At 42.7% G+C, this 25,986-nt stretch overlaps 2 long non-coding RNA genes across 2 annotated transcripts in view; both read right to left on the bottom strand.

The window, feature by feature from the left end:
- LOC101905823 (uncharacterized) overlaps positions 1-4,506 on the bottom strand; it is a 52,258-nt gene extending 47,752 nt beyond the window's left edge. The window contains exon 1 of the long non-coding RNA XR_001501605.3: positions 4,162-4,506. This is a non-coding gene — a long non-coding RNA (uncharacterized lncRNA). The remainder of the gene's footprint in view (positions 1-4,161) is intronic.
- Positions 4,507-19,345: 14,839 nt separating this feature from the next.
- Positions 19,346-25,986, bottom strand: part of LOC112449268 (uncharacterized) — a 58,613-nt gene continuing 51,972 nt past the window's right edge. Inside the window, exon 3 of the long non-coding RNA XR_009496852.1 lies at positions 19,346-20,406. This is a non-coding gene — a long non-coding RNA (uncharacterized lncRNA). The remainder of the gene's footprint in view (positions 20,407-25,986) is intronic.

Below are 25,986 nucleotides of genomic sequence, written 5' to 3'. Positions count from 1 at the left end.
CACTCCCATGGCTTCCCCAGAGATCAGATAAAAACAATCAAACACTAATCCAGGTGTTGCTGTGAAGGTAATTTGTAGATGGGATTTAAGTCTATAATCAATTTACTTCAAGAAAGATTATCATAGACAACCTGGGTGGGCCTGATTCAATTAAGCTGAAAGACCTTAAGGGCAGAACTTAAGTTTCCCAGAAGAAGAAATTGTATCTGTGGACAGCAGCTTCTGCTCATGCCGAAGAACTCTAGCCCATCCTGCCTGAGACTCTGCCCTGTGAGTTGTGGACTTAGCTAAACAGTTTCCACAATCGCAATAACCAATGCTTGCAATAAATTTAATATATAGCTCCAACTATTTATTTTTTCTAATGGAAGATCAGATCTGATACAGATCTTCCAGAGCTTTTTCAATAACAAAGGGAAGAAGCACTTCTGGAATGGTGGGATGAAAACCTCTGAAAATCTACTCCTCCAGGAAAGCATCAGGACTAGCAGAAACAGCCATACTCTTTTTCTGGACATTAGCCAAAAAGCATGCAGCAATCTGAAGAGTCTTTATTCAAGAAAATAATTGAATTTTGGAAAGAACAGTGAACTTTTTGAGTTTCATCTTGGTTTATATAAACATTAAACGAGGTTCTTTGAGCTGAATTGAGAGTGAAGTCAGCAAAATGGTGGCAGAGGAAGCCCTAGAACTTCCTCCCCAACAAACACACCAATTCATCAGCAGTTCACAGACAAAGTTGCTTTATGTATAATTCAGAAACTAACCGAAAAGCTCCCACACCTGGGAGAACCCAAAACTAGATGCAACAGAAGTGAGCAGGGAAATTCAGGGCTCCCTCTCGCTGAAGTCCCTGCATCCGGCACAGCACCGAGAGATCAGGAAGAGACCCCCTCACCCCCTGCTTACTGCAGGGAAGGAAGGGCTTGGCTTACACATTCAACACCTCAGCTCTTACAAGCGACCTCCTCAGAGGACTAGCTGCTGCTTTTTTTTTTTTGGCCATGAGGCTTGCAGGATCTTAGTTACCCCATCAGAGGCTGAATCAGGCCCACAGCCGTGAAAGCCTCCAGTCCTAACCACTGGACCAACAGCAAACTCCTGACTAGCTCTGTTTGCCAGTCCTGGAGCTCTGACACATCTGGAACAGTTTAGCTGCCTGGGGAAAAACAGACATGGGGGCTTGGGCTGGCAGATGCCACAGACCTGCCCTCTGCCTAGCAGAGAATGAGTAGATGAGAAACCCCAGAGGTCAGCACCCTCTAGGGAGGGAGAGAGTTGATCTGTGTGTCCACAGACCCAACTTCTCCAGGACTGCCCAAAGCATTAGCATCAGTCTTGATCTCTGACAGGTGCACACAGTCTAGCTGCCTGGCAGAGAACAGAGACAATGGTTTGGACTGACAGATGCCGTAGCACACCACCACCTCCCACTCAGCTGGCAAAAACAGCAGCAAGCTGCTTCCCCCTGAGGAGGGAAAGAGTTGGTAGAGACCCTCCAGAATCTCTAACTGGGCTGACTGATGGGAGTTTTCTCCTTTACAAGACTAGCCCATGAAGACTGGAAGAGGCGCCTGTTTTGTCCAATGTACAGATACCAACACAAAAAGTCAATAAAAATGAACAATCAGGCAAAAACGTTCAAAACAAAGGAACAAGACTTGTATCAAGAATTCATCAAGAACTCTTACAACTCAACTTATTAATAAAAGAGACAAATTTTTAAATGAGGAAAGAATTAGAACAGGCATTTCTTCAGAGAAGATACACAAATGGTCAACAAGCACTTTAAAAGATGCTCAATATCATTAGTTATCACTTCACCCCTGACTAGGATGGATATAATAAAACAAGACAGACAACAGCAAGCATTGGTGAAGATGTGGAGGAACTGGAACACTCAAAACACTGCTGGTGGAGATGTAAAATGGTGCAGCCACCTTGGAAAACAGTCTTAGGCACGGTTCCTCAAATGGTTAAGCATAGGTTACCGTGTGACTCAGTAATTGTACCAGTCCTGGAGAAAGAAACGGCAACCCACTCCAGTACTCTTGCCTGGAAAATTCCATGGACAGAGGAGCCTTGTAAGCTACAGTCCATGGGGTCGCAAAGAGTCGGGCATGACTGAGCGACTTCACTTCACTTCACTTCATTCTAAAGGAGATCAGTCCTGGGTATTCTTTGGGAGGAATGATGCTAAAGCTGAAACTTTGGCCACCTCATGTGAGAGTTGACTCATTGGAAAAGACTCTGATGCTGGGAGGGATTGGGGGCAGGAGGAGAAGGGGACGACAGAGGATGAGATGGCTGGATGGCATCACTGACTTGATGGATGTGAGTTTGAGTGAACTCCGGGAGTTGGTAATGGACAAGGAGGTCTGGCGTGCTGCGATTCATGGGGTTGCAAAGAGTCGGACACAACTGAGCAACTGAACTGACTGACTGACTGACTGACCCAGGAGAAGGGCTGCATTTCTTCTGGAAGCCCCAGGGAAGAATCCATTTCCTGCTTTTCCAGTGTCTAGAGGCTGCCTGCATAGTGGGCTTATGGTCTCTTCATCTTCAAAGCCAGCAGGGTAGCATCTTCAAATTAATCTCTCACTCTCCTTCCTCTCTCCTTGTCTTCCCCTCCTTCCCTCTCTCTCTCTCTGACTGATTCTGTCATCAAATCTCCTTTATTAGTGATCCCTTCTGTACTTTTTTCCCAAAGGACCAGAATTTTGATTAACAGATTTGATCTACTATTTTTGTTTTCACTCTCAACATAATCTCTGCATTTATCTTTTGTGCTTTCACTTAGCTTATTTTATTGTTACTTTTTCCCTAGATTTCTGAATTGGGATCTAATTCATTTATTTTCATTCAAAATGTTTACTTGATATAGGTGTTTAGGGCTATGAATTTTTTTCTGATCACTGCTTGCTTCTTAAAATAGAAATATATGCTCTCGATTTATAGCCTTTTCATTATCATAATTTTTCAGAACTTCTGTAGTGTTTTTCCTATTTCCTCATTAACCCAAAACTTGTCTAATAGAATTTTTTTTTAATTTTCAGGTGGAAAAGTTTTTGCTGTTGTTTTTAGTTTCATTTTTAATTTCTAGCTTTCTTGTGCTGGGTTCAGAAACTGTTACTAATATTTAAGTTTGATGAAGCCTATCTATGATTTCTTTATGCCCTAATATATGATATTTTTTCAGGAATGTTAATAAGTACTTTAAAAGCAGGTGGTCCATCTAGTCAAAACTATGGTTTTTCCAGTAGTCATGTATGGATGTGAGAGTTGGACTATAAAGAAAGCGGAGCACCGAAGAATTGATGCTTTTGAACTGTGGTACTGGAGAAGACTCTTGAGAGTCCCTTGGACTGCAAGGAGATCCAAGTGGTCCATTCTGAAGGAGATCAGCCCTGGGATTACTTTGGAAGGAATGATGCTAAAGCTGAAACTCCAACTTTGGCCACCTGATGCGAAGAGCTGACTCTTTTGAAAAGACCCTGATGCTGGGAAAGATTGAAGGCGGGAGGAGAAGGGGAGGACAGAGAATGAGACAGTTGGATGGCATCACTGACTCGATGCACAGGAGTTTGAGTAAGCTCCAGGAGATGGTGATGGGACAGGGAACCCTGGCGTGCTGCAGTCCATGGGGTCACAAAGAGTCGGACAGACTGAGTGACTGAACTGATATTCTACATCAACAAGGAGTAGTGTTTGATATGGGCTTGCCTGGTGGCTCAGTGGTAAAGAATCCACCTGCCAATGCAAGAGATGTGGGTTCTATCCCTAGGTCCCGAAGATCCCCTGTAATAGCAAATGGCAACCCGCTCCAGTATTCTTGCCTGGGAAATCCTATGGACAGAGAAGACTGGCGGACTACAGTCCATGCAATCGCGAATGAGTCGAATAGGGCTTGGCGACTAAACAACAATAAAGTGTCTGATATACATCTAAAGGATGCTAAGACTCGGCATGCACAATCCATTCTTTCGGGGGTACTGTCCGAATTGTAGTCCACAATAACTGCAGGTCCCAGTTTTTGTTACTTTGCTTAAGTTTACAAACACTTTCAGATGACCAGTAGCCCCCACCGCCATCCCACACGATCACCCTTAGCTTCAGTCAGATTGGCTCTGCTATTAAATCAGTGGCAAAGTTTTCACTCACCTCTTTCTGATGACTTACAATTCGAATTTCCTGTAGTCTTTAAGGCCACAATCCTGGCGAGTGTGCATGACTCCTAAACAGTTTGTGCTCTGGAGGAGGCTCAGGGCGGCACGGAGCTTCCAGCCCGGCGGCCGGCAGTTCCCCGCCAGGCCGCCATCTCCCTGGACTGACCTTTGACCTGGCGTGCCATTGCATCAGTGCCCACGCATGCTCACTCTATCATTTAATAGGCATCTTTTGACTCCTGTTACTTACACAGCAACATACAAGCTTTCTCTGCTTTCCTGTCTTCTCTTCTCATTTTGAGTTGCACTCCACTCTCAGACCATACATATGTTTCTATATTCTTATACCCATAATTTTTACCCATGGATTTGCAACTAAATATAGGACATGCTCACCGTCAGTCCTTTTACACACGTTTTCTCAATCATCTCTAATTAGGTGAATCTCTTCGCATTGAGCCTCAGGTGAGACCCAGGGCTGACAACTTAATTGCAGCTTCATGAGAGACCTTTAGGCAGAAGTACCCAGATAAACTGCTGCTGGATTCCCGACCCACAGAATCTGTGAGGTCCCACAGAATTGCTATTTTAAGCTGCTAAATTTGGGAGTAATTTGTTCTACAACAATAGATACCAAATACCCCAGGATATCTCAAAATTGATCATACCAGGTTCATTTTGAGTGTGCCCTGTTCCCTTTTTTTAAAATGTGGTAAAATATACATAACATAAAATTTTCCATCTTAATCATTTTTAAGTGTAGAGTTCAGTAGTGTTAAGTAAATTCACATTCACACTGTGTATACCCTCCAGACTCTTTTCATCTCACAAAACTGAAACTCTCTACCTATGAAGCAGCTGCTGGCATATCCCTCCCCTCCCTGGCAACTACCCTTTCACTTTCTAGGAATTTGACTACTCTGGATTCTTCATATTAGTGGGATCATAAAGTATTTCTTTTTCTGTTGACTGGCCTATCTCACTTAACATAATGTCCTCACGTTCACCCATGTTTTAGCATATGTCAGAATTTTCTTCCCTTTTAAATAGAGTATTCCACTGTATGTATATACCATATTTTATTTATTCATTCATTCATTGACAGACTTCCATCTCTGGCTACTGTAAATAATGCTATGAACGTGGGTGGCAGTAGCTCCTTTTAATAGATTTGGGGTTTGTTGGTTTTTCCCAGGAAGTTTTCATCCATTTTAATTTTAAATATCAGTTTAGTTCCACTGCTTTGATCTTATGCAGGGTCTCCAAGTATAAAAATACTGGACCACCTTAGCCCTCCATTTCAACCACTTTTTCTGTAATCCATTTCACATCTATATTTACCTAGTTTTCTATCTCTTGATTTTTTTTTCTCCATGTTTTTCTTCAATATCCTTTATTAAAGTTTCACTAGAAGCTATTCTTCCTTGGGTATTTTGTAATTGAACCTTCATTTCTGAGAAGATTTTTTCTTTTCCTATTGCTTTTCTGAGTTCTATATTCCCTTGTCTTATTTCTTACCTTTGTTCTTTTCATTTTTGCTCTTCATTTTTATATTTCTGGTTCAAGATGTTTCATCAAATCCCCAAATGCTATTTGAACATATTTTGAAGTATTACATTATAGTTTTCTTCAGCTTCACAGTCGTTGTTCTGGAGAGAATTTTCACTGTCAGACTACTGTATGTTTTGTAATTTTACAATAGTTTTGTATGGATGTGGTCTGGCCTTGTTTATTTTCTTGCATTTCTTTAACAGGGTGGGAGGAGGCATTGGCATGCCTTTTGTTTCTGCAGGATCCTTAATTTTCTCCTCTTGTTTCTTTCTTTTCCTCACTACCACATCTCCAATAAGTACCTTCCTTCCCTATGTAGTTAAGTCTCCCCCAGAAGCAGTGCTTCTCCAAGAGGTGACTTCCTTTCCTACACACTTTCAAGCTGCTTTCCTGTAGCCAGTGCTATGAATTTCCGAGTCCCGACTTGCATTCAGTATTTTGCATTGGACTTTTTTTTATAGAGGTAACTTTTCTGTCTGATGTACCCCTCTGCCCTCTCTCCTTTTTTAATTGGGTCTCTTAAGCTTCCTTTCCTCCACTGTCCACACCCAAAGGTTTGCAGTAGTGAGTGGATGAGGTGATGATGGGAGCTACTGGAATTTGGAATTTTCTATAGGTCATTTGAGCATGATGATAGTCTCTGTCTCTTCATACTGCTGAAGAGGTGGGTCATGTGTGGTTTTATCTGCTCTCCTTATTGGATTTATAGATATTTGGGGAGGGGAAGTGGGAAGATTCAGAATTAAGCAGCCACCATTGTCCTCCAAACCTGAAAGTTCTAACTGAGCTTTAAATGGTTTCCTTTGGAGGCTGGACCTGAGTCCTCTGCTCACTGTGTAAAACCACTTCTAGTCAACCTCGGCTACTTTCATGACTCCAGTACAATTTTATCAATTGTACATCATTAACTCCCACATACAATCTCCTACCCAAAACTTTAGCCAATTGCCTAATCATCCTCTACATCTGAACTTTTCAAAAGCCCTTAATTTACAGATTTTGAAAGTACCAAACTAAAGTCATGCTATTATCTTCCCCAAACCCAGGCTTCTTTTGGTGTTTCCTATCTTACTACCTCCGTTTTGGCATATAAGCCAATGTCTTAGGAGTCATTCCTTCCCAACCCCAGTTCCATCATCCCTACCACATCCAGGAATACCACATCCTCCTCATTCTCCCTCCTTAATGTCCCTCAAATTCACCTACTTCCTCCAAATCCATCCACCCTGTTTAAGTTCCAGGCTTCATCCAGTTGTTTAATCCACAAATCTGGTAACCTCTGTTATTTCTTTCCCTTACTACCATATTCCACTAATTAGCAGATCCTGCTGGCTTTTCCTTCACAATCTCTCATTCCATCAACTTTTCTGTTTCCACTGTTACCCATCATTCCTCCCTGAACATCCTTTTGCTAAGTTATATTCTCTTCTTCCTAAATGGTAAATTGAAGCACGTCATTCACATATATAAAAACTTTCAGTGGCTCTTATTGTACTTAGAATAATATGCCCTCCTGACATGGCCTGCCATGCCTTAGATCATATTCCCCCTGCCTGGGTTTTTTGTTATTTTTCCTTAAAACTTATTATTGTCTTATTTCTTCAAAAGAATGATTTATTATTAAAGTATAATTGACATATAACATTAATTTGATTTCAGGTGTACAAAATGTTTTGATACTTGTATAAACTGTATCAATATTCTATACACTATATTCAATACATGTATACACCCTGAAATGATCACCACAGTAAATCTAGCTACCATCCATCTCCTTGCTGCTGCTGCTGCTGCTAAGTCGCTTCAGTCGTGTCCAACTCTGTGCAACCCCATAGACGGCAGCCCACCAGGCTCCCCTGTCCCTGGGATACTCCAGGCAAGAACACTGGAGTGGGTTGCCATTTCCTTCTCCAATGCATCAAAGTGAAAAGTGAAAGTGAAGTCGCTCAGTCGTGTCCGACTCTTCGAGACCCCATGGACAGCAGCCTACCAGGCTCCTCCATCCATGGGATTTTCCAGGCAAGAGTACTGGAGTGGGGTGCCATTGCCTTCTCCAATCCATCTCCTTACATAGTTACAAATTCTTTTTTTCTTGTGGTGAGAACTTTTAAGATCTACTCTCTTCCCAGTTTTCAAATATACAGTAAAGTATGAATAACTTCGTTGTTGTTTAGTCACTAAGTCATGTCCGACTCTTTGTAATCCCATTGTCTGTAGCCCTCCAGGCTCCTTTGTCCATAGGATTTCCCAAGCAAGAATACTGGAGTGGGTTGCCATTTCCTTCTCCTGGGGATCTTTCTGAACCAGGATTCAAACCCCTGTCTCCTGCTTGGCAGGCACATTCTTTACCACTGAGCCTCCAGGGAAGCCTATGATTAACTTTAGTCACCAGCAATTTGTTCTCAGACTGATTTAAGGTTTGATTTCTCTGAGCCTCCTCTGGAGTGAGGCTGTGGTCAGGTGTCTGTGCTTCAAAGGGCTCTCAGAGAAGACGATGGGACCAGAGCTGTCCACACAGCAGTCCAAGCACACGGTTAATTCTCCTTTCTCCTGGTGGCTGTAAGCCTAGATATATCTGCTTGTGCTCTAAGCAGATAGGGTGATGCATGGCAGCTTTTAAAGCACTTTTGTTTACAGAGAAAGTTGTGGATTTACCTTGAGCTAAATTCTCACATCCACATTCTCCACACTCTCAAGTAGATTTTATAAGTCTGATAATACCTAGGTGCTGATTAGCTGGGCCTTATTGGGGCTGAATTAAATCACACATGTCAGGGATGGTACCAGATGCAGATTCACCTCCTCATTATTCTTTGAATGAATGTCAGTTCAGCATTTATAACTTTTCTTGTGAAAAATAGGATGTGAATCCCCATCCTGCTCCTTTCTCCTTTTTTATTTCCTCACTTATTTTCATGTATTTGTCATTCCCCAGTCAGAATTCTCACAGAGGCAAAAACAATTGAGACATGTGAATCAGATGTCAACAATAAGCCCTGAGTTTGTGCAGGGACCAGCCTTAACAGTCAGCAAAGGAAGGGAGAGGTCTGTGTGGGCAGACAAGTTCCCAGACACTTATAAAATCAGGCCTGAGACTTAGAAAGTGCTGCCAAGAAACAAGATCTCTGGATAAATGGAAAAGGCCTCCAGGATTTGATGATACAGAATTGGCATCATAAACTCTCATCTAACAAATTGTATGGAGCTCCTGCTACGTGCTAAGCTTCATATGAGCCACTGATGATGTAAAAGTAAGTGAACTAAATCAAAAGGCTTTCAGGCTAGCATAAACGATAACTTCAATGTTCTGCCAGCACTGGAGGGCTAGGGCTCCCCAGGAGATCGGACTGTGTGCTGGGTGCCATTGTGCTAAGGGTCTGGGCCCCTGTTCTTTGCTCTCTGCCTGTGGGTAGATCTGTATCTCCCTTGCACACTCTGCAAGTGTGTCTCCCTTGAACACTCTGTGAGTGGACAGCTCAATGTTCTTTCGTATCCCATCATGAGAAGAGCACAGACTTTAAAATCACTCAGATTCGAGATGAAATCTCAGCTCTATAGCATGACCCCAGGCAGGCTTCTGAGCTTCCATTGCCACATTTATAGAAAGTGGATGATCTGCAGCTCACAAGGCTGCTCTGTGATGAAGGGAGATAACCTACATTATGCACTAGTTTTAGGACCTAGCACATAGTAGATGTATGTGTTCCCCACATCACTCAGGACTCGGGGTATTCATCAGATATTCCTAGTTTATTAATTAGAAGGAATTAATGGAATCCACTTCCATATAGTCATCTAACACCACAAAATGAGTACCATATGGGTGGATGGTTGGAAGAGATCTGTCTGCATCCTGTCCTCATCCATGGTTTTCATTCCTTTTTATTTCTGAATCAAGTTATCAGAAAATGGCTCTTCCCTCTATTTTTCCTTCCTTTCAAACTTTATTCCTTAGGTATTTTTATGCTGTCTCAGAGCGAGGTCACCCATGTCTAACATGTCAGAGCAAGGATAATGTTTGAGAGTTATGATTTGATGTATAGGTACGGTAAAGTAGGTTTCAAGGTAGTAGGAACAAATTGGTCACCAAACAGGATCAGATTTTGCCCTAAATGAAGTGATATCTTTTCAGGCAGCTATAGAAAGCAACACAGTGAGGGACTTCCCTGGTGATCCAGTGGCTAAGAATCTGCCTTGCAATGCACGGGCTGTGGGTTTGATCCCTGGTTGGGGAACTAAGATCCCACATGCCACTGAGCAACTTAGCCTGCACACTACACTACTGAGCCCACATACTCCAGAGCCCATGTGCCACAACTAGAGAGGCCCAGTACCACCACTAAGACCCGATACAGCCAAGTAAATAAATAAATACATATATATTTTTAAAAGGCAATGCAGTGATGAGAGGGTTATAAGTGTATGGAGCTGGGTACCTGCCTCAGAGCCCAGGCTCTAGGGGGAAGGAAGGGGAAACAAAGGTGAGGAAGGAGACTGACTCTTCACCCCAATCTATGAGAATTTCCTCCCAAGATGGCATGACAGACTCTCACCTGCAACAACAGAAAAACACCTTTTGCAAGACCTGGTGTCCACACGGCTCTGATGGGTTTTCTGCTGGGATGAGAATTTTATCTGAAGGCATCGTGATAACATGTTAGACGTGTTTTTCTTCACCTTCACTTTGCCTCATCATCACCTAGCTCCTTGCTCAAGTCCTCCTGAAACCTTCCTTTTTGTCTAATGGCTTCCAGTCTGATTTCCAGTCTGATTTTTCTCTACAGGTAAAATGTACACAGACCCTCTGTCAGGGGGTTCTTTAGAGGATCTATGATGCAACTCAGAAAGAAAAAAAAAGCTTTATTGGAGTAGAAATTTGGATAAAGCATGTTGATGGGGATGTTTTCATCTTGAGAAGTCAGAAGGATGGTGTTGATAAGTGAGAATAATTCTTCGCTTCTTGGTTGTTGTAACTAAGTTAACCTTAGATGCTTTACTAAATTTAAAGGCTAAATAATGAAAACTTTCCAAAATGTTTTTGAAGAGCAATGAAAATGTTTTAAAAGTATAAGGGGAAAAAAAAAAAAGATGTCCAGCTCATTAAATTGTGAATACAGGCAAAGTCACAAAGAGAAAATGACATAAATCCCCAAATCTAAGTTGTTGTCTGTGGCTTAAATCAGACGATTCTTCTCATTTCCAGATGGTCCCATTCTCAGAGCTTCCAGCAGCCACTGAGGAATCCCACTTAGCAAAGGTCAAACCCATCAACCAAGGTCAACACTGTGGTGGCCCCTCTAGCAAAATTCTGTCAAAACTTGGATAATAGCATGTTTCATAATCTAAAAGCAAGAATAAAAATGTAAATAAAATTAATTCCTATTTATCAAGAATCAAAGTTATCTGAAAACAAGGGTTGGCAGGATGCCTTTGCTGGACTGTGAGATGATAAATGATGACCGGAGACCACTCTGTCTTAAAGAGCTTTATGGAGAGTCGCATCAATCACGGCTGGACTGGTTTGTGTGGTGTGAGTATTATCAGGGCCTCTGAACACTTTTTTGAAATTAAGTGGTTCATTTAGGACATATTAATCAACTTAATCAGAAGTCCCCATTTCCCAATGATCCAAGGTGGTGTGGGGGGGAGGGGAGATCTACAAGGATAAGCACTGATTGACCTTCTTTGTGATCACAAAAGCTTTCACTCCATCCATCCCATCCAGGAAAACAAATCCCTACTGATACCTGCATCACGCCCCAGGAGCTCTGGGGTGCCGATAATTCCTTGATCCACCCAACACCTCCACTGACCCATTTGTCCTTTTCTCCTTCTCCTCTGTTTCCATTCACCTGCTGGTCCAGTCATTTGTGCCAGAAATTGTAAAATAAAGCCAATTTTACAATTTGTTTTCCCCAAACTTCTCATAGGTGCACAAATTGACTGTTAAACACTCAGGACTGAGACCTGTCCTCAAACGCATGACTTTCTTCGAGACATATGAAGGCTTTAATGAAACAAAGTGTTCATTTATGCCCCGCTTCTCAAAAGTCTTGTTTTTATGGTGATTTCATGCTCAGAACCAAAGGCAGACATCACCTCATTTGACTGTCACGTGGGTCTCATACATTCACCCTCTGGTACCCAATCATCACCCTGCTGCTCAGAGCCTGTTCCTGAGACAGAGGCTGCTTAGATATTACAACTCTTTCAAGTACCTTTTCAAAAATAAATTTACCAGAGAATTTCACTTTCCCTTCATAAATCCTCAAATTAGGGGAAAAAAAGAATTCATTATGAAGAAAATCTGAAATAATAGGATTACCTTCTAAGCAATTAAATACTTAACCATGTTTTCACCCTGTGGATGTGAAACCCAGCCAGATGTCTCTTTCACACAGAACAATGTTTTAACAAGGTGAGGGCAACTTCTTTTGATGAGTACGCTTTAGTAGAGCTTTAACATAGCTCTTTATTTGCAAATAGTAAGTGTAACCTGTATAAATGTTCACACAGTTACAAACCTTGTCTTTACTTATTTTTTTTTAAACTTTGTCAGGAATCTCCTCTTTCTAACAGCAGCTGATGCTTCCTTCTCTAAATGATAACACTATTTTTTAATTTTTTTTAATCAGAAAAAATGCATCCACATTCATCTCCCCTTGCTTTGCCAGGACTGCAGGTGCTTGTCAACACACACTGGCTCTACTTTGTATCTTTAAGTTAGTTGGAGAAACTGGTCAAGTCATTTTAAGGCATTTCAAAAATGTAACATGCCATCATAGGGCAAATAAAGCATGATGAGTATGGAAAGAGTGGTGATGTTTACCGCTGAGTCCATTGCCCTGATGTGAGAGGAAAGACGGGTTGGGGATGACTGGAGGTGAGGGGCAAGGTGCTTGGTGAGGCCATACAACTCCTTCAGGAAAATCACCTTCTCGATTTTGTTTTTTTGGCCACACCACATGGCATGTGTGATCTTAGTTCTCCAATCAGGGATAGAACACATATCTCTTGCAGTAGATGAGTCTTAACCACTGAACCACGACAGAAGTCCCACATTCTAGCATTTTTTGCATTTAACTGCAATGGGACTGCCAACTATTGACATGCATGTTTCTACATCTGGCCTGAATCAGCCTGTGGCACTGGGACTGATTTCAGAAATAATCTGAAAAGGGTCCTGATATGTAGGGGGATCTGATATGTCATGATAGTACTTAAGCCAGCTCTTCTGACTTTTACTTGAAACTCTTAATAAAGGCTCCTAACACCCCCTGGAAAGGTGGTTCCCCCTGATTTGCAAAGAACAAACAAGACACAGAAGACCTGTACCTTTCTTCCCACCTCCACCCACTGGCAGTGCTGGGGAAGGGTATGCGTGAATAGTCTCCAGCCACTCAAGAATCCTGGGGCTACAATAGAAGGTTAGAATTTAGAATTTGATGGCTCTGATTCTGAGTTTTTACATCTTGTAGGTGAACTTTCTCCCTCTCTTTAAGCCAATAAGTCATAGTAACCCAGGAATTGATGTTGCTATTCCAATCTAATCATAAAGGTCATTTTCAGTAATGGGAAAAGGACACATTTACATATATCACTGGCAGTCCATTGTCCTGTGAATACTGCCACGAGCTAAACAAAGGCTTCCTTTCGAAGGGTAATCACGAGGGAACTTCAGAATTCTTATCTGTCTCCACGGTCCTGAATATATGGCCCACGTCACAGTATAAAAATACAACTGTCAGCTCAAGGCAAGTTTGTGTTACTCTAAATGCCACAGGAAGCATCTGTGTGTATGTGTCTCATCAAAGCCATTACTTACTATGCTGCTGCTGCCACTGCTAAGTCGCTTCAGTCGTGTCCGACTCTGTGCGACCCAGGACTGCAGCCTACCAGGCTTCTCCGTCCACAGACCAACCTTTTTTCCTTATGACCCTCTCTATAATTCCTGATTTTAAAAGGAGGAGAAACAGAAAGACTGGTGTAGGCAGAAAAGTGGGGAAAGTGCAAATGTATGTATTGATTATTGCAAACTGCAGGGTTGACCTGGGTTGGGTTTTTTAAGCAACTTTTTCTAGTTGGCAGAAAGCAACGCCTGACAGAGGAGATAAACATCACTGAGAAACACCACAAACAACTCTGTCTCTTTTCAGCTTTAGCTGTGATGCACTGAAGAGCCATCCTTCCCCGAGGCTGGGACCACTAGACACTGCATGTATTCATCTTCCCTTCAAGGTTTCCTCACTCAGCATCTTTCCTAACATCTATTTCCTTCCAGTCCCCAGGCCAGTCTTCAGATTCAGGAAAGGACTGGATTGGCTGCTGGCACTGGAAACTTTTCTCCATGAATGACTTTTATATGGTTTTGGCAGACACGTATAATATCAGCAGAGAGAGAGATCCCACTGGCAGGAGAAAATAAAACTTTAACATAACTGTAATGGCCTGAGTGGTGTTTTACATGTTCTGTCTGCTCAAGATTTATGTTAAAATCAACCTTGCCAAAGAGGTTTTTTAAAAGTCTATCAAGCTGCCAAAATTTAAACAGCTCTTTCTTTCCTATCCAATGACAGTTGATTTAACAACCTAAATGACCTGGTACGAACTGGAGTTTCCCAGCAGTCAGAGACCTTGCAGGCCTGGTCTAACTTCACCAGGCAATTTTTCATTTACTTTGTAAATGTCTGAGTCCTTTTATCCTTTCTCTCTCTCCTCACTTCTCCTCCATCCTCTGTACTCCTTTCGCTCTTAATCTATCCTCTTTCTGACCCAAGGGAAGTAATAGCGATTAATTGAAAGGCATTGAAATCAATATTTTAATTTGGAGACCACATTTGGAAATGCTCTTTCTTCACCCTAAACCCCTCAGACATCTCTGCCAGGCCCTTGTGTTGCCATGATCACTCCTATACCACTAATTGCTGGTGGTGTTTTCCTGAGTTACTGGCCATCACTATTCACGCACACCCTTCCCCAGCACTGCCAACGGCTGGGGGTGGGAAGAAAGGTACAGGTCTCTGCAATGCAGCTCTTTACATCCAGGAAAAAGAAATGCCTCTGCCTCTGCATAACTAAGCAACGTTTACATATCCCTTAGTTGCCTAATTAATCCTGCAGCGGACATCTTTTCAATCTCTGTCTGTGACAGTCTTACAAGGAAAACTGTTTTCTACCTAGGAAATTCCTTCATATGGTTTAAGAATATACTTACCTCGAATGAGGACTGGGTGTCTAATAAGAAACCAGTCTAACAACAAACCAGGAATGTTTTCTTTCTTTCTTTTTAATATATTCATTATGGAAATGCCACCTGCTTCCAAGAAGGAGCTGAGCCAGCAGAACCAGGCAGGCAGGTAATGAGTTTTCATGCTGACACGGAACCTCAGATGCCCAGTAAGTGACGAAGTGCTACAGGCTGCAGAGGGAAAATGCGAAAGCACTTCAATAACCACCTTCAAGGCAGAGAAGGAGATTGGCCAGCTGTTTTCCATTGAGTGAGGCCAGAGCGGGGAGAGAGAGGGAAGCTGAGCTAGTGACGTTGAGAAAAGGACAGACTTGCCAGGAAACCCAGGTCCAGGCTTGAGGCTGGACTGCCTGGCTTGGAAACTACAAGGACCAGATGAGGCCCCTCTGGACGAAGGGTTCCACGCAAGGACTCTGAACCCCTGCCCAGACTAGGACTCCTCTCCAGTTGATTTGAATTTACAGCGTTTTCTAATTGCTCTAACAGTTTATAAACAAAAGGCAATGGTGACAGCCGTCAGAATGAGAGAATATGCTGCTCTGGCTGGCAGCTCTGGTCCCTCAGTCACACCAGCCAGGCACTGTTTCCAGATGTCTGAACAAGCAATAAAGCCCACACTGCTTTACAAGGTGGGAGGAGTCATCATAGAACCTTCCACACATGGGACTTTCAGGTGGGGATTTCTTAGTGTGAGATGTGAAGGTGGTTGTTCCCTGAGAATATGCAAGTTGGGAGAGGAAGCCTGTGTCCTGTGAGGACAGATCAAAAATGCAATGACGGGGCTTCTCTGGTGGTCCAGTGGTAAGGAATCTGCCTGCTGATGCAGGGAGATCTGCGGGTTTGATCTCTGGTCCGGGAGGATCCCACATGCCTCAGAGCAACTAAGTCCATGTGACACAATTTTTCGGCTGGTGTCATAGAGCCTGGGAGCCGCAACTGCTGAGCCCATGTGCCGCAGCTACTGAAGCCTATGCACCCGAGAGCCTGTGCTCTGCAACAAGAGAAGCCACCACAATGAAAAGCCCATGTACCACAGTTGGAGAGCAGCCCTCACTTGCCACAACTAGAGAAAAAGCCTGAGCAGCAATGAAGACCTAGCGTAGCCAAAAATAATAAATAAATAAATAAATATTTATTTGTTTAAATCCAATGATGCAGAGGTTACCATTTGTTTTCTCATGGGGATTGACTCCTGCTCCAGCCCCTGGGCCTTCACCCTACTTCTACTGAGGTATCTGTGAGCTACTGAGCAGAACTTTGCCCAAGTCCTCCTTTCAAGAACCAGCTGACCTAAGCCCTGAGTAACAAGATGAGATTTGTGCTCCAGGAACATGCTCTGGCAGCATCGGGGACTGTAATGTCTAGTGCTGGGGCTGTGTGCAGTGCCCTCCACTAGGAAGGAACTGGTCCCTGTGGCTTCGGCAACACATACACCAAAAGGCAAGGCTCCTACCTTGTGGCAGAATTATCTATAATGAGCATGTTTTCCTTTTATACTCAGAAAAGTTCTCTTTTTAAAGCAAAAATATTACCAAAAAGATGAGACTAGCATCAAATTTCTGGAGAAGGCAATGGCATCCCACTCCAGTACTCTTGCCTGGAAAATCCCATGGATGGAGGAGCCTGGTAGGCTGCAGTCCATGGGGTCGCTAGGAGTTGGACACGACTGAATGACTTCACTTTCACTTTTCACTTTGATGCATTGGAGAAGGAAATGGCAACCCACTCCAGTGTTCTTGCCTGGAGAATCCCAGGGACGGGGAGCCTGGTGGACTGCCGTCTATGGGGTCGCACAGAGTTGGACACAACTGAAGTGACTTGGCAGCATCAAATTTCAAAGGAATGTTAAGGACTAGGACTAGCCCCATCACTCACTCTACACCTAGACAGTGGAGCTCTGGAAAATCACTCCTGGGATGTCTGTGATAGCACCATTTGGCAGCACCCAGCATGCTGGCAGCTGCCTTGTGGACATCGGGCAACCTACTCACGTGGCATTTCAGCCTGCTGGCCCTCAGCTGGCATACTGGTCCTCATATGCTGGAGGTTTGGCAACTGTGGTCAAGTGGGCAATGGGCAGTGGCAGTAAAATCAGACATAAAACAAAAATCAAGAAACAGAAAGCTGAATCTGTGCAAACTGAGTACAGAGCAAACCACAGGGACAAGGTGGGTTGGGGGGCTTACAAGAGTCAGAGATGGTGACTAAGGAGTGAGTCAACACCAGACAACTCTTCCCACCCAGGTCTGGAGAACCCAAAGGTCATTACAGAGCTGAAGGTCAAAGACAAATTAGTAATCAGGGGCACAGAAACACCTTAATCTGGGCAAATCCTGATTCAAATATGGGCTTCCCTGGTGGCTCAGACTGTAGAGAATCTGCCTGCAATGCAGGAGACCTGGATTTGATTCCCCTGGAGAAGGGAATGGCAACCCACTCCAGTATTCTTGCCTGGAAAATTCCATGGACAAAGGAGTCTATGGGCTATAGTCCACAGAGTCCCAAAGAGTTGGACACAACTGAGAGACTAACACTACGCTGACTCAAATATGAAACCTTTTATACTCTTTTTATCAGCTACACCTCGAGGCATGTGGGATCTTAGTTCCCCAGTCAGGAATAGAACCCATGACCCCTGCATTGGGAGCTCAGAGTCTTAATGACTGGACTACCAGGGAAGTCCCATAAAACCTTTTATAATCTTCTACTGTTGGGAGAAGGTGAAATACTTGCTACAGTTTAGCAATCTAAGTTGCCAAGCAGATCTTGACATCTAACCAATCATTTTGATGGAGTCATTCATTCAACTAATACTTACTGCTGTGGACTGAATGCTTGTATCTCAGCTAAAATTCATATATTGAAACCTAATCCCCACTGTGATGGTATTTGAAGGTGAGGTCTTTAGGAATGATTAGGTCATGAGGGTGGAGCCCTCATGGATGGGTTTAGTGCCCTTAGAGACCCCAGAAAGCTTCCTCACCCCTTCCTCCTAATTAGGTTACAGTAAGAACCTGGAAGTGGGCTCTCAGCAGACACCAAATCTGCCAACACCTTGATCTTGGACTTGCCAGCCTCCAAAAGTGTAAGAAATAAACTCCTGTTGTTCATAAGTCACCAGGAATATGGTATTTGTGATAGCAGCCTGACAATATCAGGATGCTTACTGAGCACCTATCATGTGGCAAGGACCCTGGCTGCTGCTGCAGATAGAGAACAAGAAAAAGAAGCTGCTGACATATTATGTCAGTACTTGGATGCTACCTTGGAAAAAGTAAGTCACCATTTTCAAACAGTTGGAGCATATTTAAATTTTGCATTTACCAAAGGAGAAGCCGCATTTATAGAAAATCTAAGTGGTACCATGTCTTACTGTTGGAAAAGGACTCAGTCAATGGGATGTTCTACTGGCATTCTGGGTAAGCAACCTGGGACGAGGGGGAGCACCACATGAAATTTTCATTCCAGTCCCCTTATCTGTGACTCAGTGTTCTGTCAGTACATGAACTGGAATTTCCTAAAAAATTAGCTTGTCAAATAACACAGCTTGGAGAAATCTCTCCAGATTTTAATATAATTTGGCCTCCCTCATTCTGGTCCACTGTGACAGTTGTGTATCAGTGATGGTGATGGTCTGAGACTCACCTTAGGAGTCAATGAAAACCAATAGCATTACCAATGCTTCTAGATACATCTGGAGATTTTAGAGAAGTGATACTCTAATCACCAGGTTTTCAAGGTTAGGTGAAATCCTCCCTTTGTGCTTTTTCAAGAGACCAGATACCCTTTCTTCCATGGCATTTGCCTCATGCGTGCTCAGTTGTGTACAACTCTTGGTGACCCCAAGGGCTGGAGCCCTCCAAGCCCCTCTGTCCATGGGATTTCCCAGGCAAGAATACTGGAGTGGATTGCCATTTCCTCCTCCAAGGGATCTTCTGGACCCAGGGATCGAACCCTTATCTCTTATATCTCCTGCATTAGCAGGCGGATTCTTTACCACTGAGCCACCTGGCTTCCTTGGCGCTACCATGTTGAAAATTTACACTTATGTGTGTGGTTATTTAATTAATGTCTCTCACTCTGTCGATGTACGAGTCACGAGGGTAGATATCACGGCTGTTTTCTCTCACGATCTTATCCTCTGAATCTAATGTAGTGCCTGGAACAATGTGAGTCCTCCACAGAGATCTGTGAAAGTGTGAAGGGTTGGGTGGGGTAGGGGCAGAGTGAGGAGGGACAGGAAACCGGAGAGAGGCAGAGAAGCCTGTTCTGAAGCTGCAGGGCAGTGCACATTTCCCAGCTGGAGAGGTTTGTTTTGCGTCACTGAATTAAGCTGAAACTGTTCCTCTAAGCGCTCTGCCCAGAAAGGTTCCCAGGGAGATTCAGCCAGGAGAAATTTGCACTGGATTTGGAAGCAGAAGGGAGGTGGCAGGACATGCTGAAGGTCAGGACAGGACAGCAGGGGTGCTGCAACGCCTGCCCATGACCTGCTGGCTCACCCGTCGGGGTGGAGCAGCCCCTGGCCTGCGGCCTCTGCAGCTCCCACTGAGCTCCAGCCACTCCTGCCTCATTCCTGAGACCTGGGTCCTCGGTACCAGCTCCTCTGCAGGCCTCCTGGGACTCAAGGTTTCATTCAGTGAGAGAAAATGCAGATTCCAGAACCCTGTGGATTCCAGTCAGTCCCCACTCTCCTCCATTTGCCTCCAGATCATCTTCCCTATTGCCATCCCTGCCCACCTCATGGACAGCAATCAGCTAATTCCCATCATAAATCCTTTCTTCCAAGTCACTCTTAGTGCTGATTGCTTCCCCAAGAGCCCCAGTCACACCGTCAGAGCAGTTTGAGCCTTTTCCTTTTGGGGGCAGTTGTTCCTACAAATTAAGTGCTTTCATGACTGATATTTATAATCATCCATAGCATTAGCTACCAATTACTGTGTGCCCGGCTGAGAAACCCACCCTCTACCATGCAACTGAAGAAGGATTGGAGCCTGGATCTGTCAGCCTCTAATGCCTGTATTCTTTCTGTCACGCCTTTTGTATTAGTAAGGCTTTATTTTTAAATTGGACATTTGTCATGCTTGAATTTCACCCATGAGCCATAGTAAGCTGATGTTTCTTTTGAGCAAAAAAAAAAAAAAAAAATGTAGGGCTGTGCTTAGTAAATAGGCCTGCCCTGAGACACCAGGTCCCGTCTCTTCGGCATTAAGAGGATCAGTATTCTATTTGTGTGTGATTTTTAAGTGTAAGATGTCATGAATGGGGGACCTGAGGAAGTTTGACTTTCCAGAAGTGAATTCGGGGAATCCTTCGAGGGCCGTGGGGCATTTACATTCATCACAATGCTTCTAACAATGCAGGGCACGCTCTGCTCACCACCACTTTCTTGGGAATGGCAGTTCTGTCAACTTCATGTTGTTTCTTCCACACCTACCACCGCACCTGGCAAACGAACAAATAAACGCCTGTTCTTAAACAGATGGGTTGTGAGCAAGGTTCATTTATTCCACCAGCATACTCTTTTCTTTCTCTCATCACTGTTCTATCAGTCTCTTGGAATATTTTGACATATTTTTAGCCTGGCAATTCTTACTTCCCCATTAGGTTGATTAAATGATGATATGCTTAGCACTTAGGGCCAGATTTGGGAAGTCTGTATGACAAAGAAATGAGCCGCATCTGCCTTAGCTGACTCATAACATGTCTGCCATGAGCCAAACCCCAAATTACATGAAATGATGTAATCGGAGTTAATTCTCAAATATATTTTACTTCCCATAAAAGACTCTCATGACAGACACTCCTTCTCATAGGTGGAAATCTATGTAACTTCAAAATACCCTCAAAATTAAAGGGAAACTTTTGTACAGTCAAATGACAAATGGTGTTGCAAGATTTCACTCTTCTTCCAGTCTGCAGGGATGGGCCCGGGAAAGAATGCCGTGTGTCAGTTAGCAATCTGTTTCCAAAGTGACACATGGTTTTTCTGACAGGCTCTGTCATCTGGCTACTGGTGACAGGTTTTTTTTAAGGAAGTTAAACTTTGACTTTCCATGCTTGCTGGCTATTTGGAATTTGACCGTGAATTTGCTAATTTATTTTCCATATAAAACATTTATCCAGTCTTTATGAACCATGGACTCTGCTTCCATTGGACCAGCCCCTTTGGGGGATTAACGAACTAACAGTGATTTTTGGTAGATCCTTCCCACCTGCCAAGGTCTTGCTTTTTTCAGGGAACTTGACACACATTCAGCCCTTTTCACCTTTGTGGTTGCTCAAAAACAGTAAGTGGTGTTCCTACATTCAGCAAATATTTATTAGGAACCAGAAAGAATACAAAAGCAGTGGAGGAGAGAGGGCCTGCCCTGGTCATGAAGGGGAAAATAGTTCAGGAGGAGCATGTGGAGAAAGCCTGGGTGATCCAGGAGGGCTCCCTAGAGGAGGTGGGTCAGGTTTCTTTGAGCCCTGGGAAGCTGCAAGGTTTTAGAGACCAGTGGGGACTGATGACCAGAGGCCTAGAAAAATACACTTACTACAATTTTAAATTAAAGAGTGATGGCTTAGTAAGGAAACAGGCAACAACAGTATGGAATAATATGATCTAAAAATAGATCCACAGCCTCAGTCAGAGACAGGAAAGGCCATCAAGTGACTTTAGTTGACACTTGCCTTGACTTCCCCAATTTCAACCGTCTTACCTTTATTTCATTCTCAGTATTCTTTTGAACGAGAACTTGTCAGAGACCTAAAGGGATTTCAGGTTCAAACCTGGATTTAGGCCAAGTGGGACCAACCCTGGCTCCACTGCTACCAGCTTGAGACAGATAAGCCATGCAAGGCTCAGCTCTCTGAGCCAGCTCTCTGGTGTTTAAAATCAGGGTCATAACACTTAGCTGGACAGAGTGTTCAGAATACTTAATAAAATTGCATTTTACTTAATAACGAAATTGCAGCCACAATGGCATGGTTTGATTCCTCTAGTATCTATGTCAGGTGTTTCTTTCAGTGAGGGTGTGCAACAGGCATGTACTAAATGTTTACTGAATGAGTGACTGAACTCATGAAACGAAGGTCCTTGCATTCCATTAAAAGCTACTAACAATTAGATCAACGTGCCACTCACTTTCATATCCCAGTGACACCTGAGCTTGTTTTGAAGAGCACCTGTGACAGAAAATGCTCTTATCTAATACTTGACCTCAGAGAAGTAAATAGTTCTGGTCTTCTACCCAAATTGCCAAGCACTGCTGATGAGCATAAGAATCTAGAATGCAACAACTATATTGAAATAAGTATTTGGCTGCCAAATTCAAACCTGAAGAATTATGAGTTACTCCCTTTATCCTCTCATTGGTTTTTTTTTTTTTTTTTTAATGTATTAAATTTATTACAATATTGTTTCTGTTTTCTGTCTTGGTTTTTTGGTCGAGAGGCATGTGGATCTTAGGTCCCTGACCAGGGATCAAACCCACAGCCCCTGCATTGGAAAATGGTCTTTCGCCAAGGAAGACCCTCTCATTGGGTTTTTCTGGGTCTTTACAATAAATGGCTACCTCTCTCTTCACATAGGAAGAAGATTAGGTGAGTTTTTTTAAAAAAATATAAACAATCCATTGGTTGAAAGTAAATTGGCTTTCTTTAAAAGGAAGATGTACCATCCACCAGAGGACACAGTTTCCAACTCCTATTTCTCAAAAAAGGGCTTTGTAAGCTGCTTTGATAGGTGCATGTTGAGATTTTTAAGGAGGCATTTCAAGCCTTAGGTATACAGTTGGCTCACTGACACATTTCAAAAAGAAAAGTACCTGTAGTGATGTCAAAATTGAAAAAGGAAAGCCAAAGGATAAATAGATGGTAGAGTGCAGCGTATCAGAATGAGAGGGGGTGGGATCAAGGAACACTGACAGTGAACCCGTCTCAGTATGATTCCTTGGTATTTTGGACACCACCTGGGTCAAATTAACTTCATGGTTCAAGGATATCCTGTTTTCTGAAGCTACTGTGCTTTGAACAATTTTGTAGCATCTGTTGGAAGTAAAATATAACCTGTACCAACTCATTTGAAATTTTTTTTTAACTTTGCCTCAGCAAAGCCCTTCAGATGTTCTAAGAGTATGTAACCCATTGTTGGGGGCAGAGCTTTGATGAAAGCTGATGGTCTCCAAGAGAAATGAGAGGCCCCTGCTTCTGGCCACTTTTCTGGAAAGGAAGAGTGGCTGGGCAAATGTTAATGGTGGCAATGAAGTCAAGGGCCAGAACTGCCAGACGGCCCACCAAGTGCAGGCACTGCTCTAGAAACGTTTTATTTCCTGACTTCTTTTTATACTTAGATGTGTTGCCTTCCTAATTGGCAGCAAACAACAACAAAAAACCAGCCTTTCACGATGGCCACAGATACAGATTCTCCTATATTAAAAAGAAAGAAGAGAGGGATTATAATTCATTCCTGGTGCTGGCCCTGGTTACAACCCAGTTGTTAGTGTCACTCTTCAGGACTCTGGAGAAGTGAGAATAATCCAGGGGTGAACCTTTACAAAACAGGGGCTTTGTGTGCAGTGGGGGCGGGGGAATTTGGCAGGGAAGAGTAACACCTTCTAGTCAGGCCACCTCTTTCCATCCCATGGGTGTGTACTTGGGCCCTAGTAACTACCTTTGAGCAGATTTGTTAAAAAAAAAAAAAGAAAGAAAAATTAAAAATCTCTATGAATGAGTCTTAAAAGATTCAGTGTTGGGGGAGGGGAGAGAGGTTGCTTGCTAAAATGCACATATTTAAGGCATATAGGCAGACATCATATTAAACTAGGAAAAATAACTCTGATATACATGGTATTTCCACCTCAGAAAGCCTTTATGATTAGGGGAGAACAGTCATGTGTAGTCCCCGGAGGCTGTCTGACTACCTAGTAAGATTACAAAAAATTTTTATTTTCCATTTCGGGAAAGTACAGGGAGAGAGAAGTGAGGACTCAATCTGTGTTAATACTATCTACTCTTTCAGATTGCTCATGTTGATCCAAATGAAATATTGTTCCTGTTCTTTGCTTTAAAATGTTTTTAGAACTAAAAAACATAAAAATCAGAGATGTCTATGCTGGTTTCTATTAAAATAAATATAAGTTTATTATCTTTAAAGAAAAACAGAGGCTACATAAGCTTACTTGTTACATGATTCTATTTAAGAACTTCTGATTTCAGGGACAGAAAATGCAGAAGTATGTTTCATTTCCCCCCGAAGCTTGAGCTTAATCTGTTAGAGTTGAGGAAGCTCACCCCTAATTATCTTCAAATGATCAACTTCAATTAGTTTTGATAAATACTACTGTATAGTCAAATCACCACCGAGTCATCTGGCAGTGCTGCAAAATTGATCATTTAAATCATGGAATTATTCTCTTTAAATGTAGTCTACAAAAAAAAAAAAAAAAAATCACAAAATCAGCCACAGGCTTGGATAATATTTTAATCACCTCTGAAAGACGAGGATTATTATGGATAAAATAAAAAACATCATTCAAGTTCATTTAAAAAATTGACCCCTGTAAATAAATGGGCAAAGTATATTAACCACAATTTACATGCAAGAGGAAAGACAAATTAGCAAATGTTTCAAAAATATTTCTGCCCTCATTTTATAATCAAAGAAATACACATTAAAACAACCCCACAGTCTGACTTTACACCTGCATGGGAGCATCTTTTTAAAGTAATTAACAACATCCAAAGTTAACCAGGTGAAGTTGAGGGTGGTTCTCTTTCTTCTTTGCTGGAAGGATTATACACTCCTGCAACCCCTTCAGAGAGCAATATGACTGGGCCTACGAAGAGCCTTAAGGATTCTTTTCTTCCCTGGAAACTGATCAATAAAAGACTACAGATAGATGCCCGGCAGCCTGATTGTCACAGTGACTGAGCACCCATTGGAGGAGGGTGTCCTAAGCTGACTCTGAATCCTATCTCAGCCCCTTCCTGTGTCTGCTGCCTCAGATTCCACGTTTGTGGAAGAAGACTAACAAAACCTATCTTCCGAGGCTTCTGTAAGCCTGAAGTGATATCATATAAACTTTTTTTTAAAGGATCATAGGTTTTATTTATTTATTTGTTGGCCATGTTGTGAGGGATTCAGGATCTTAATTTCTAGTCTAGGAATCAAACTCATGCCCCCTGCTGTGGAAGTCCTAACCACTGGACAGCCAGGGAAGTCCCTCATATTTATTTTTAAAGTGCATATTTTCTTAGTATGAAGTCTATAGAAATCATGAGATGTTTATAAAATAATATATTAAATAATATATAAAATAATATTGTTTACTCTTATTGAAATTCTTCATGTGAATGCAGTGTTCAAAAATAAAAAAGATGTATAAGGGTAGGGTTGCTACTGCTAAGTCGCTTCAGTCGTATCCGACTCTGTGCAACCCCATAGATGGCAGCCCACCAGGCTCTGCCGTCAACTAAACATGATTTTAATGTTGTCATGTTTCTATTTATAAAATTAAACTATGTACTACAATCAGGGCACATAGGAGAACAATTCTACACTTTGGCATATACTTAGAGCTTCCCTGGTGGCTCGGACAGTAATCTGCCTGCTATGCGGGAGACCCAGGTTTGATCCCTGGGTCAGGAAGATCCCCTGGAGAAGGGAATGGCAAACCACTCCAGTCTTCCTGCCTGGAAAATCCCATGGACAGAGGAGCCTGGTGGGTTACCATCCATGGGGTCGCAGAGTTGGAAGTGACTAATGACTTTAAGGCGCTTCCCTGGTGGCTCAGAGGTTAAAGCATCTGCCTGCAATGCAGGAGACCTGGGTTTGATCCCTGGGTCGGGAAGATCCCCTGGAGAAGATGACTTAACACTTTCACTTCACTTTCATTTTAGCATATTAAACCAACCAAATGTACTTTGCAGAGAAGAAAAAATACTAAATTACTTTCCTAACCAGTCATTTACATCTACTTAGATCAAAATATTTCCACTTTTAAGAGAATTTCTGTATTTCTATTAAACTAGGGCTTTAGA

This window comes from Bos taurus, chromosome 13 (assembly GCF_002263795.3).
Source record: "Bos taurus isolate L1 Dominette 01449 registration number 42190680 breed Hereford chromosome 13, ARS-UCD2.0, whole genome shotgun sequence".
NCBI lineage: Eukaryota > Metazoa > Chordata > Mammalia > Artiodactyla > Bovidae > Bos > Bos taurus.
The sequence above is the reverse complement of the archived record's forward strand: the minus strand, read 5'-3'. Positions and strand labels throughout refer to the sequence as shown.